At 41.8% G+C, this 13286-nt stretch overlaps 1 protein-coding gene across 2 annotated transcripts in view; it reads right to left on the reverse strand.

The window, feature by feature from the left end:
* Positions 1 to 12137, reverse strand: part of SEMA3D (semaphorin 3D) — a 198111-nt gene extending 185974 nt beyond the window's left edge. The window contains exon 1 of one of the 2 annotated variants that reach the window (XM_019443165.2): positions 11988 to 12137. The gene's annotated coding sequence lies outside the window, so the exon portion shown is untranslated. The remainder of the gene's footprint in view (positions 1 to 11987) is intronic. The other variant, XM_019443166.2, reaches the window with a different exon arrangement.
* Positions 12138 to 13286: the final 1149 nt, after the last annotated feature.

Genomic DNA, 13286 nt, shown 5'->3' on the forward strand with positions numbered 1-13286 from the left:
CAAGAGAGAAGTCAGGGTTGGAGAGGACACATGAGGCATAAGCTACTCACAGATAAAAGCAGAAGTTAAGGAAGAAGATGACATAATTTTTTAAAAGGCCCTAGAGAAAAAAGACCAGCAGTATGAATAGGACCTTTTGTTTATTGTATTTACGATCCCAAAGGGATGTGATTTGACCCATAATGATCATGAATTCTTTTATAATTGTCCACTGCAGGGTAGTCATGTTTCTTCATGTGTATTTCATCAGAGACCCTCATAGTGCCCAGTGAAGGCACCCAATAAATACTTCTCAAATAAAAGATGACAAGGGAATTAGAGGTGGGAAGGCTCAAAAATAATACGAATACATGCGAAGTAAGCTTTGTGATGAAGGAATATAGACATGAAATGAACTTTATGATGAATTATATATCTAAAGTAGTTGCACGAGGAAGAAACAGAGCCAATGGATTCTGAATGGATTAATTTCCGTTCAAGTATTGGATGGTGTACTTATTGTATACAAGACTCGATGATATGCGATGGGAACATGAAAGATGCCAAGGTAACAACCATTTAAACTTCATCCTTGAGAAACTTAGTCTTGTGATCCTAGAAGTTAGAGAGAGGGTAATAGTTAATAGTTACTGGGGACTGGAAAAGATCTTAAGGACCGGTGGGTAGCATTTGAGTGAAAAGCACTTTTTCAGGCAAGACTTAGAGGACATACGTAAAGGTAGCAAGGAGAATGGGCATCAGCTAGAGGCCAGGAGAGGTGGCGGCAGTAAAAGGCATAATTATCCCAAGGGAAAGGAGAAATCAGAGCAGTCAAAGACCCACAAAGGAAAGAGTATGGAGAATGTAGGCCCATGAGGTTGACGCTGGTTTGCCCTGCTTATTGAGTTGGGGTATTTACAAGACTTTTCGGTTTTGCTTGTCCTAATACGTTAACTGCTTACAGCACAGACACTTTCAACACGGCTTGAATGCAATAAAGTAAAAGAAAAAGGGGAAACTATATCTTCATTTCGGATTATCAGAAATAACCAAGGGTCACCAATACATAGAAAGGATGATTGGCTATCATGGAGATGATGGTTGTGTGACGACTGATAAATATGAGGGAAAAGCAGATCTCAATGCAATTGTTATTTTTAATAAATCTCAAGTGAAAGTGCACAGGATATGAAATAACCACTCACGGTACTCTAATAACTTTTGAAATAGGAGTCAAAAGTACCATTTCTTGTGAAATGAAAAGGTCTATATGATAGTGACACAACAAAAGGGTTCTAAACAGTCAACATACAGAGATAGGGGTGTAGGGTGGAGTGAGGAATCCACAATTTCTTAGCCCAAGCTCTCTGAAGGGTTTATTGAGTGCACATGTGTAAGCATAGCATTTCTTTTCTGTGCAAGTTATTCCTGCCAAAAACTTGCCCTTTTTAAAACCTGAACAATGAATACTCTCTGCCAAACCTCATCACAGTGCAGTCTAAGACAACAATCCCCACGGCTCTGTGAAATGTGAATCAAGCCAAAGAAAGGGAAATGTTGGGCTCTCATCTGTATAGCCAGCATAAATGCTTTTGAACAGCTTCTTTACAGGTGATAAAAGTCTTAACTTCAAAAGTTGATTGGTATTAACTTCCCATTTGAATGTCATAAATAACATCTTACGCTATGTCATCATGCAAATACTTACTTCTGCAGACAGAATGGTGTGGCTTCTTTAACCTTCTACCATCCGGCTTGGAGAGCAACTTATAACACACTAATTCAATTATGATAAGGAAATACGTGAAGCTATAAGTCAGACCCTAGTGTGGCCAACAGGGTGAACTTTGAATCAGAATACATGTCAACAATAAAATTACTAAGTGTACATTCGCACTATCTAAAGATGTTGTCATCTAATACAGGGTCAAATCTCAAAGTTGAGAAAACTTGAGATGATTACTTTTCTTTACAAAGATCTTTTTAAAAAAAATGTACTCTAGTTATAATTATGTACTCACAAGTCAACAAGAACTTGAAAGTACACTGATAGGAAGTGAAAAAGGAGACAACATGATAGTCTCTGGTATGCATTTTAAAAGGTTTTGGTCAGACTATTAGATTTCTTCATTCCTCTTGTTTGGGTTAAATTACCATAGGCAGGATCTCTCTTTTTTTTAGAAATGTATTCAATTATTTTGTGTAACAAAAATGAAAACCCTGAATCTAAGACTCCAGTGAGAACCCAGAGCATATTAGTCATATTGATCTGGGTCTTTTTCAGACGCTTTCATTATTTCAGGAAATTCAGTGGGGTCATACCAAAAAAGAGGCCCTTTAGTCACATATTCTGGAATTGGTTTCCATGACTTATCCTGAACAAGTTCTTCAAATGTGTTTTTTATGCTATGACTCATACAAACTAAAAACAGAAAGAAAAAAAAAGCGCAAAGCTAAACTTTTCAACAATTGCCACACTAGAACACAAATTCAGCAGAAACTATAGTTAACTATAAAGCACAGAGTCAGATAACTGTTAAATAATTGTAAATATGAGGTAACAATAAAAAATAAGACACCACTATGAAAGCTTAGATAAGTAAAACACAAGGACTTTAGTCCAACTGTAAAAGAGACTAGTCCAAGACAGTACAACTTAGATTTTTTAAAAATGTGAAACAATTTGCCACACAAGGAAGAGAAGGAATAATGTGTGATTTATAGAGAGAGGGAAAAAGCATCTATAAAAAATGAGAAGACACACAGTGAAAATACAGACACACACACGTAAAGGGAAATGGCAGCCTGTATTTCCTCCCCACTCTACATTAGTTGGAACACGGGTTAAGTCTCAGCTTCTAGGGGGTTTTTTAGGGGACATAATGGCCTTCTAGGTATATTTACAATTTTCAAAATAGGAATGATATGTGTATTAAATATAATATTTGGTAGGGAATAATATTTAACATACTTAATGCAGTAGGTGTCCTTGATATTCAAAGAGGGGTAAAAAGAATAAATAATCATTGAGCCATTTTGGCAAGAATTCTGGAAGCATAATCATCATCTAGAACTGGCACAGGAGATGGACCTTGTCAATATCCATAAAAGTAGCAAGGACAGTAGAAAAAAAGTTTGTCTTCTCTTTTAATATTTAAGATTGATTTACAGGACATGATAATACACAGATTTGTTTTCATGAGAACCTATAATAATAGCGATGGGGACATTTTTTAGTAATCCAGATACCACATTTTCTTTCAAAAAAGTGATTATGAGAAGAGCTAATTCAAAATATGTGTTTAGTATAATAATATCTATATTTACCACTCTTCCCCCTCAAAAGGCAGAATAGTGGTACCTTGAACTAGGGGAACAAAGTAAGCATTTAACTGAATGACATTAACCTTGCTGACGAGGGAACAGTTCACCTCCTACAGAATTTCTCACCATGATTAATCTATATGCTTTCAAATATAATTTTTAAAAATAGACTTCAGTTTCAGAATAGTTTTAGATTTACAAAAACATTGAGAAGATAGTACTGAGGTCCCCTAAACACACACCCTATAATAGGTTCCCCTATTTTTTTTTTAATTTACATCTTACATTAGTATGGACATTCGTTACAATTAATGAACCAATACTAATATATGAACTAAAGCCCATAGTTGATTCTAATTTCCTTCATGTTTGCCTAATCTTCTTTTTCTTTTCACGGATCCCATCCAGGATATCACATTACATTGAATCCCTATCTCTTTGGCTTCCTTCTTCCTGCCTGTGACAGATTCTCAGATTTTCTCTGGTTTTGATGATCTTGACAGTTTGAGGAGTATCAGCGAAGTGTATTGTAGACTGTCCCTCTACTGGAATTTGTCTGATGTTTTTTTCATGGTTCTACTGGAGTTAGGGTTTTGGGGAGAGAGATTGCAGAGGTAAAGTGTCCTTTTCATCTCATCATATCAAGAGCATGTACTAACAACTGGCTTCATGACTGATGTTGACCTTGATCACCTGACCAAGATACTGTTTGTCAAGCTTGCTGAACCTCTGTATAATACCATTTTCCCCCTTTCCATACTGTACTGTTTGGAGGAAAAGACCATTCTCAGCTTACACCTCGGAAGTAGGGAGTTAGGCTCCCCTCCTTGAGAACAGAGTATCTACATACATTATTTGAAATTCTGCACGGGAGCTTTGTCTCTTCTCCATTTGTTAATGTATTCAATCATTTATATTAGCACGCTCTCGTGCATAGTTATTTTACATTTGGGGTTATACTCAGTACAACTTCATTTTTTTGCTCAAACTATTCCAGCTTTGGCCACTGCGAGCTCCTTCAATTGGCTTCTGTGTCTTTCTGACATATCCAATCATTGTGTGTATGTGTCAATGGCAGTGGCAGTGGGGTGTATGTTGAGCACTTCTTTATTTTTTGGTACTACAGGAAGCTCCAGGTTGGTGGTATAGATTTCCTGCCCCAGCCTTTGAATCAGCCATATCTCCAAGAATCTCTGGTTCCTTTTATTGGAGGATGGTATTAGAAAACAAGATCTAGGCACTGTCACATATAAAATTTATTTTTTAAATAAATTTCATGTTTAAGCTAAGAATTCACATATATGTTTGTAGGTTTATGAATACATTTTTACTAACACATCTCTATGCATACTATATTTTCTAGTTTTTCAGTAATGATCAGGAACTGTATCTGTGATGAAAATCATTATTGTAATTTTTTTGTAATGTGTATTTATTTTTGACAGAGAGAGAGACAGAGCATGAGCGGGGGAGGCGCAGAAAGAGAGGGAGACACAGAATCCGAAGTAGGCTCCAGGCTCTGAGCTGTCAGCACAGAGCCCGACGCGGGGCTCGAACTCACAGACCGCGAGATCATGACCTGAGCCGACGTCAGATGCTCAACCGACTGAGCCACCCAGGCACCCCGAAAATCATTATTATAAATATAAAAGATCTACAAAAAAAATGCACCCCCTTTCAACAAGAAAACTCAAATTAGTGGGGCACCTGGGTGGCTCAGTTGGTTAAGTGTCCAATATTTGGTTTCAGCTCAGGTCATGATCTCACAGTCTGTGAGATAGAACCCCACGTCTGGCTCTGCTCTGACAGTGTGGAGCCTGCTTAGGATTCTCCCTCTCCCTCTCTCTCTGTCCCTACCCTGTGTATGCTCTCTTTCTCCCTCTCTAAATAAATAAGTAAACAAACAAACAAACATGAAAAAAAAAACCTCCAATTAGTATCAATTTCTATTGACCCAGTATTTAGCATTCAAAGTAAACTGAGAATTCCGAGTTCTAAATATCTTTGAAATGAAGTTATATTTCAAAATTGAAAGCATGTCTCCAAATAAGAATAGTATTCACTTCTTTCTTTCATAGAACAATCAATTCAGATATGAAGAGGAAACATTTATCCAAAAGCAACAGCAGTAACAAACACCAAAACCCAAGTAAAAAACAAAGAGTGGGAATAAAAGTCTCACTGATCTTATACATTCTATCATGAAAACCAGACTACTTAAATGTAATCTGAGATTATGGCATCTTCAGGCATGAGTTCAGCTGCCAACATAATGTGTAAAAAAAGGCTTCTACAAAACTACTTAAGCAACTTAAGATGGTACTTTGGACACTTTTAAGCAACTCATACAAGCTGATAATAAATGTATGGATTACACTACTTCTCTGCCTCTTCACTAAGGCAACTCCAGACAATATCTACTGAGCAATCCTATTAGTCTAATTTCTGCTAATGTAGTATGTCTGAAACTACTGATGTTTAACTCATTAATTAGGTATCGGTTATGTAGGCTCATGTTTGGACCAAATATGACACCAACATCCTTAAAAGCTATTTAAGATATGCAGAATATTAATTAAAGAGGAGACCTAGTAAAATGCACAGTTAGTAAAAAAAATAAAATAAATCGGACATTTATCTGATGGTAGGTTAATAATGACACCTTCATATACCTACACCATTTTATTTCTTTGTCATGAAAGCAAGAGTATTATATTTCTTTTTAAGATGATCAGTAATTTGGACATTTTTGATTATTTTATTGACTTTGTTCTTAGTAGGAATAGCACCATTTAATGATGTTTAATTCTATTTAATTAGGAAAACATAGCAAATGTTTCCATTTTTCCTATGGTTTGCTAGTAAAACTCACTAATAGAAAACACTATTAACCACCAGTTTTAAAAATACTGGGGTCAGGGCACCTGGGTGGCTCAGTCAGTTAGGTGTCCTACTTCAGCTCAGGTCATGATCTCAGGGTTCATGGGTTTGAGGCTCGCATCAGGTTCTGTGCTGACAGCTTGGAGCCTGCTTTGGATTCTGTGTCTCTGCCTCTCTCTGCCTCTCTCTGCCCCTCCCCCACTCATGCCCTGTCTCTCTCTCTTTCTCTCTCTCTCAAAAATAAATACACATAAAAAAATAAAAATACTGGTGTCTTATTTTTGTTACATCAGATTTACAATTATTTAACAATTACCTGACTCTCTGCTTTGTAGATATAAAATGTTTAAGTTATCATGTTAAATTACCTATAGAAGAAACAAGGGACATGTTATTCCTAATTTCTGAAGAAGACATTGCATCTTTAAAAAGAAGATAGATTCAGATAAATGCAGACTCTTCTAGTCACCTAATTCTTGGTTTATTTTATACATTTCTATGGGAGGGTAATACTTGTAGCTTGTTGAGCTTTGTAAAACAATGAGCAAACTCATTGTTAAAGATAGCCTGGCTCGCAACTCATGACATTAGAAATTATTAAATATTATTAACATGGATATGAATGATCAAATATTAAAGAAGATAGAGTAAAATCTAAGTATGAACAGTATGTTTCATTGTATATTCGAGCTTCTTGAAGCACTTAACTATCTGTTTTTAATAATTTTACATTTTTTTCAGTGTTTATTTTTTTTTTAATTTTTTTTTTTAACGTTTATTTATTTTTGAGACAGAGAGAGACAGAGCATGAACGGGGGAGGGTCAGAGAGAGAGGGAGACACAGAATCTGAAACAGGCTCCAGGCTCTGAGCTGTCAGCACAGAGCCCGACGCAGGGCTCGAACTCATGGACCGTGAGATCATGACCTGAGCCGAAGTCGGACGCTTAACCGACCGAGCCACCCAGGCGCCCCCAGTGTTTATTTATTTTTGAAAGACAGAGACAGAGTGTAAGTGGGGAGGGTCAGAGAGAGGAGGAGACACAGAATCTGAAGCAGGATCCAGGCTCTGAGCTGTCAGCACAGAGCCCGATGTGGGGCTTGAACTCACAAACCATTAGATCACGACCTGAGCCGAGGTCAGACACTTAACCGACGGAGCCACCCAGGTGCCCCTGTTTTTAATAATTTATATTTGTAATTGTCTAATTATTTTAATTTTATTTTAAAGATAGAGAGCACGAGCAGAGGGAGAAGGACAGAGGGAAAGAGAGAGAGAATCTTAAGCAGGCTCCATGCTTAGCATGGAGCCCAATGCAGGACTCCATCCATGACCCCTGGATCATGACCTGAGCTGAAATCAAGCGTAACACGCTCAACTGACTGAACCACCCAGGCGCCCCTATAATTGTGTAATTATTTGAGTATATCTCATTATTATTAAATTTCAAAATCATTTCAAAACTGTTATAGTTGCTTATCAGTGTATTTCCTATTCATAGTGAATTTTGCTTTAGCTACGTCCTTCATTTTAATTATTATTTAGGTACAAAGTTAAGGTGAACTAATATGGACACAGATGATGTAGATTCTCATGTGTTAACTGGGTCCTTCTAAAAAACACACAAAAAATTTAAAATGAAATAATAACTTTTCATAGCATGCAACAGTTTATTAAGTATTCTCATATACCTGTTTCACACAATCATTACACCACTTCTGTACATTATGTACTAGGATAATACACTCAGCATCTCACCACCTTTTTCGGTGACGGGGTAAAACTCAGCTGTAAGATGAAAGTGTCCTTCCTAAAAATCTCAGCAAAAGTAAAGTATAATAGCAAAGACCTTTAATCTGATCTTTTGTAGGCAGTAAAGCGATTCAAAATCACTGCATTGACTGTGTAGATACACAATCAGACTTCAGTATGTGCTAAGCATCTGAATATGTTTAGCATTGTACTAACCTGAAGGTATAAAAAGTTAGTCACTTCCTTCCTCCAAAGTTCTTATGATCTAGTCAACAATCATAAACAACAAAAGTAAAGAGGTAAACACATTACTAAAAACTCAGAATATTAGCTTTAAAAGTATGATGAAGATATACAAATAAAAAAGGATTTGGGCCAAGGTTTCCTCTATTAGTGGAGTATTTTTTAACCAAATTTTGAGGTAGGAAGAAACTGATTAACAATTTTGTCTATGGTCAATCATTATTACTATTATTCCTATTTATTTTACAAATGTGGACATTTCTTTTTTTTCTTTCAAGGAATATGTTATTGAGTGCTGAAATGCTGTTTTATTGAAGTAATTTGTTTAGCTCCAGGTATTTATGGAAAGAATAATAATTTTTCAAAATGGAGCTATGGTTACTCTTATTCATGAAATAAATCATGTATTAATTGACAAGAATGCTTCCCAAAGAACATATGTCAGCACACCATTATATTTCCCAGACGGAACAATAAAGTTCAGAGTCACATTTGTTTTTCTCAAAATAATGAAGCCATAAAAAAACCATCTGAAGACATACTAGTGTTTATGAAGCCAACACCAATTGGAATATTTCTTTCTTTGAGACTGAAAAGTTGATGTTGCAAATACTTAATAAAAATGGTGATGACTTAATCCAGTAGCTCTGTACAAGCAGTATACAAATACTGGTCCACAGAGATACCTACCAATTCCAGAAGACATCTTCAGAAACTTCTTCAGGTCTGTGATAAGGCTTTTTATGGTTAACACATGCTCATGTAACGGAATGAGATCACAGTATGAAGAATAAAAATGAGGTACTCTGAAACTTCCTGACTTACTTTAACCCCAACCCCAAACAATGCATTTCCTACTTTTGGAAAAGAAATAATGTGAGAGCAATTCAGCTCCATGACTCAAGTTCAGACCTACAGTCGATCTGTTAGCCTGTCATTGGAAACAGTACATGGGCTTCCTCTGTCTTTGTAATTGTTTATATTCCTGACCTTCCCTGCTACCGAAAATAATTCCTACTCCTACCCTTACCAGCCCTACACACACACGCAGAAATGAAAAATTCAATTTATCTTTGTGTATTTTCCCATGTAAAAATATAAAGCAAATTTATTAACTAAGATTCACCCATAAAGGCAATTCTGCAAGAAGGTAAAATAAAAGCCACATAATTTTTTCTCTACCTTGTACCCTTAGTTTCTGCTGGTATTGATTATGGTTTCCTGATAATTCCAAAACATTTTGCACTGTCAGATGCTTTTCACTGACCTCCCCCTCTCAGAGAGACAGGAAGGTAACAGGAGTCACATCATTACTTCTCCTAAACGGACAGACAGCAGATTTTTACAAAGGTGAAACAGTGGTGCCAAAATATGAAGTAAGTTTTTAGGTATTCAGGTCATGAAAGCAATAAATAGACTAAGGAAATCTCCATTAATCTCAGGAAATTTTCTCAATACAGCCATGGGGTTACTATTTGACAAAATATGTTTCTTTGTTTTCATCTTTTCTTTCCAATTATTACGAAAGCCACTCAATAATTCCTAAAAGGTACAATAAGACCTGTGTAAATATAGATTATTAATATCACATGCATACGATTCTCGGCCTACACATTTGATGTGGTCCATACCAATCCTCAATAATGGATTCCATTTAAATTCTTAGGTGTTCTTCCCTAGTAAATGATCATATACAGATGCAGTATCAAAGTGATCTTAGAAAGGGCCTCTAAGTGATGACCTAAGTGATGACTGAAAGCTTCCTGAAGTCCCTGAAAGGTGAGCCACATGACGGGAAAACAGGTCCAGATTCAGGCCTGCCCCTTACTGGTTTATATTTGGACATACCAATTAACACTTCTAGATCTCCTTATTCTCATTTTTGAGATGAAAATAACTGCTTTGTCTACTCCCCTAACCATCGATTCCATTTTTAAGTATTTAAGGATGAGGATTGTCTGTTAGAATTGCGAAAACCAGGGCGCCTGGGTGGCTCAGTTGGTTAAGCGTCCGACTTCGGCTCAGGTCATGATCTCGCAGTCCGTGAGTTCGAGCCCCGAGTCAGGCTCTGGGCTGATGGCTCAGAGCCTGGAGCCTGCTTCCGATTCTGTGTCTCCCTCTCTCTCTGCCCCTCCCCCGTTCATGCTCTGTCTCTCTCTGTCTCAAAAATAAATAAAAACGTTAAAAAAAAAAAACAAATTAAAAAAAAAAAAAAAGAATTGCAAAAACCAAAATGGGACACCACCCATTTCTAATCCCGTGTCTTTGCTTTCTTGTCAACTAAAAACAAAGAAGAATGACACTGAGTGGTATTGTTGGGAATATTAATCGTGATAATGTATTAAGCACCTACAATGCAGCAAGTGTTTGATAAATGTCCCTTCCCATCTCCACCAATTTTCCATTTCATAAATGGGCAAATTCCATTTGAAATGTTGGCAATCCAAATCAGTACCGCTTTATTGTCCCTCAGCTACCTCTTGACCCTATTCTTATCTCTTCCCACATCACCTTCCTGTATTTCCTGGCCTTTCTCTTCCAAGGGCCAAGGTCTTTTCCCATCTCCCTGACCTGGACTGTCACTTTGGAGCTTGTCAGCGGTGACTCCTCTGGCCAGTTTTAGCTGCTGGGAGGAGCCTCAACGACTTCAAGGCTGGACAGAATTAAAGCAACTCCCCGCTGGGGCTGCGCACTTCCAACCCCAACCCTTCCTGCTCATCTCCTCGATATCTGGCCTCGGTACAGCAGGAGAAGCGAAGGCAACACTGGAGTGATGACATGCGGCTCTCTCCCTTCCCCACCCTCCACATTTTTCCTTCCACGTGAGGAACCCATAAGGCTCTGACCACTCGCGCCAAGGCGGTTGCCATGGTTACGCAACAGCAGCACCAGACGCAGGAGGGGGTCTCATCCCTTCTCCACTCCCCCCTCGACACTTTCCTCCCCATTAGGGCCTCCCCCACAAACACAGGAAGAGAAGACTTCGCCGCTAAACTTGAGACTTCAAGCCCCCCCCCCCCCCGCCCCACCTTCTTTCGCTAGAGCAAACGGCACTGACAAGCTAAGGAAGGGTGGGAGGGGCTTTGGTGAAGTCCTCGTTTCACTCCGGGCTACACGGCGAAAAGTTCGCCTTTTGAACTCCGATCTCTGTAACAAGGAATTTGGGACCTCAATGGCCCCAGCTGCAGGGCGCGCGACGCGCGTCCAATCCCTCGGATTTCAGCTCGCCGGCGAGAGCGCACCGTCTCCTCCTCCTGTCAAGTCCCCTCCGCGCTGGGACGGAAGCACGACTCAGCCCACGAGGCTGAACACAAGCCGCCAGGGAAGGAGAATCTGCCAGTGCCGAAAACAGCCCTGGCTCTGCCAGGGCAGCCCATTAACGCGTCGACTCGGGGCGGGCCGGCCGGGGGCCAGGAGGGGACACCCGGGGTCGGGGAGGGGGTAGAGTCACTGCGTTAAATTCCCAGCAGGAGCCAACTCCGAGCCAAGCCGAGGCTACCAAGGGATGCCCCGCTCCAGCCTGAGTGCGTTTTGCAATAACCAGCATTTCCCAGCCAGCCAGCTTCGTGGCTGGTGTCTGACCCCAACTTTACCCTCAGGGTAAGAAGGATGCGCGCTTCCCTCAGACGGAGCGTCACGATTCCTTCGCAAGGCAAAAGGCATCGCCCATCCCTCTCCCGAAGCCACAAAACAAACAAACGCCACGGTCTCCCCGTCCCCTCCCCCTCCCAGCCCAAGGGGAAAAGCGGGGAGGAGGGGGGAGCGAGAGTGTGGAAGCCCTTGGTCAAGTCCTCCCCGGACGCTCCCCACCATCGCGTCTCCCAATGAACCTGCAGCCGGCGGAAGCTGCAGGTCACGTCTCGACGCGCTCTCTGCCGCCTTGGCCGCGGAGGGAGCGAGGGACAGAGTGAAGTTCCCGGGAGCGTCTCCGGCGGAAAACTTTGCGCGGTGTTGGCGGCGGGAGGCTCTGGCCGAGGAGGCTCTGGCGGCGGCAGCTGGGAGGTGGGACCGCGCCCCCGCCGCCACGCTGTCCCCGGCGCGGCGCGCACAGGCCGTCCGCACCTAAGCGCACAGATTCCCTGTCTGGTCCCCCGCGCGCCCACCTCGTCCGCTCCGGAGCGCCTTCTCGGTCCCACGACGGTTCCTTAGCTCCTGGAGTTGCGCATCCCACTTCGGACCCACGGCCACCCCCCAAATCCAGTCACCCCGGCTTCACTCTGCGGTCCCCGCCGCGCCCTCCCACTGGGGTAGCAGGTGACCAGAAGGCAGCCTTACCTGCTGCGAACTCTTCTCTCCCTCTCTCTGGGCCAGACGTCCTTTCAGGAAGCGAAGACGGGGATGCAGGCTGCGGGATTGCGCGGCGGCGACCCGGGGCACCGGCGCAAGCTCCTCTGAGAGGCAGCCCTGGCTGAGCCGCGGAGCCCCGGCGGCCCTGGCGGAGCGTGGAGGCTGCGGCCGCAGAGGCCCGGCCGGGAGGCAGGGGGCGCTGCTGGCCCCGAGCGCGGAGACGGGACAGGCGGGGAGCCAGGCACCAGCTGGAGCTTTGGGGAGGCGAGTGTGGCGAGGAAAGGCACGCTCCGAGCGGGAGGGCGGCTTTTAAGTTTGTGGTGTGACCGCAGCAGCTGTCCTGGGAGAGACTCAGTCTTTCTAAAAAGGGGATGCTCAAAACGCCGGGGATTACCTCTCCCCTTCCGATCTCCTCCCCCAGCCCTCGGCCCCCCTTTGCTCTGCGCACGCCAGTCCTCCCCAGCGTGCCGAAGTCCATCCCTGCCGGCGCGCAGGCTGTCAGCAGCGTGGATTAAATGTAGCTCCGGCCACGCTCAGGCATGTTTTTTCCGGACTGGCCACCCTGTGCACTGTCTGTGCAGCAGCCTCTGACGTTTGAGCCCACGTCGGGCTGGCTGACTTTGGGACCTATGTACGCTGTACCGTAAAGTCTCTAGGGACCTCCCGCGGAAGAAACAGAACAAATAATGTCCAAACAATTGTAAACCTCATAAAGAGTGGCTGGTTCTGTTTGGTATGTAAAACCCCCGGGACCACTAGCCTTGAAACCGCAGGCATTGAGATGAGCGATGGAGATCAATCTTTCATTAAGGGACTGACACC

The sequence above is a fragment of the Panthera pardus genome, unplaced genomic scaffold (assembly GCF_024362965.1).
Source record: "Panthera pardus isolate Hobbes unplaced genomic scaffold, ASM2436296v1 HiC_scaffold_8, whole genome shotgun sequence".
Lineage (NCBI taxonomy): Eukaryota > Metazoa > Chordata > Mammalia > Carnivora > Felidae > Panthera > Panthera pardus.